Raw genomic sequence first — 1,214 nt, 5'->3', positions numbered from 1 at the left:
ACTTCCACACGTGTTTTGTTTCGTTTTTCACCATGGGTCCAATACATATGGTTTTATCAGAAAAAAAAAATAAAAAAAAAATTGTAACTACTTTTATTTCTCATGGTACTTCAGTTCATTTAGACTCTGTTCTACAAATAATTTCAATAAAGTTACTGTTATCACTTCCTCTGTGCCGTCTGTGGCGATCATTTATGCTGCTAAATATGCACTGATGCGATACCTGAAATGGTGTATACCATCATATTTTTATAACGCGTTCAATTCCATACATGCTGCAACTGTTTTCGTTATACTGTCGACTGTACTGATTTTGATGGATTTTAAAAGGGAACTGATCACTGTACAGACATTTCAAATGCAGTAACTAACATTTCATGTATAAATAAACCATTGTATAGTAAAGGTGTGTGTGTGTGAGTTTGTACAAGCGCACAAATGACCGAGTCAAATATAATGTAGTCTTTTATTAGTGCAGTAAATTAGACAATGATTTATTCCAAACATGAAGCACAGCAAGCTTTTTTTCCCCACCAGTACAACATTAACAGTGCTTTACTCTTAGCCTGATGAACACTAAATGTCTTTCTTCCCCATTTGTAGCCGCAGATTAAACTTGATGAGGTAGAATTAAACACCCCCTTAAAAAAAAAATCTCAAGCAAGTAAATATTTGCTGTAAATTCCATTTCAGCAAATGCAAAGCAGCCTCCAAAGCTTCTCACTCGAGTCCATTCCCAAATAAATCCCTCAACCCTTCCTGCAGATTTGAGTTGCTCATATGAGACCCGCTTTATAGAGCTTATATCATAATAACGCCATTCAGCTAACCTAAAATCACCTTGCAGATGTATTCTAGAGCTTAAAAGGAGACTCTTGTTGGATATTTTATAGCAAAAGGCATTAAAAACAAACGTGCATATAAGTAAATTATAATAATTAATAAATCTGATAAAAATACTTTATAAAATATGTGGAATAATAGTTTCTAAGCATCAAATCTACTGTGGCATAACTTTACATTTCTTTGCTTTTTTGAGCAAAAAACTAAACATAAGCACAATTTACAGAAGGCAGTAAAACACCATACAGTGTGTTTATTTTGTAACCAAAAACAATCAAAAAAAACATCTCGTCACCCCATGTCCAACAACACACCGCGACAAGATTCCAGCAACAAGCAATTTGGCTGTCTGCCAGACACCACTTCCAACC

At 34.4% G+C, this 1,214-nt stretch overlaps 1 protein-coding gene across 1 annotated transcript in view; it reads left to right on the top strand.

Moving 5' to 3' along the window:
• si:dkey-112e17.1 overlaps nucleotides 1–405 on the top strand; it is a 54,468-nt gene extending 54,063 nt beyond the window's left edge. Inside the window, exon 7 of the mRNA XM_068221410.1 lies at nucleotides 1–405. This exon is cut by the window's left edge and continues 995 nt beyond it. The gene's annotated coding sequence lies outside the window, so the exon portion shown is untranslated.
• The last annotated feature ends 809 nt before the right edge of the window (nucleotides 406–1,214 follow it).

This window comes from Danio rerio, chromosome 5 (genome assembly GCF_049306965.1).
Source record: "Danio rerio strain Tuebingen ecotype United States chromosome 5, GRCz12tu, whole genome shotgun sequence".
Taxonomy (NCBI): Eukaryota; Metazoa; Chordata; class Actinopteri; order Cypriniformes; family Danionidae; genus Danio; species Danio rerio.
Note: the sequence above shows the minus strand (reverse complement) of the source record. Positions and strands in the feature narration are given on the sequence as shown.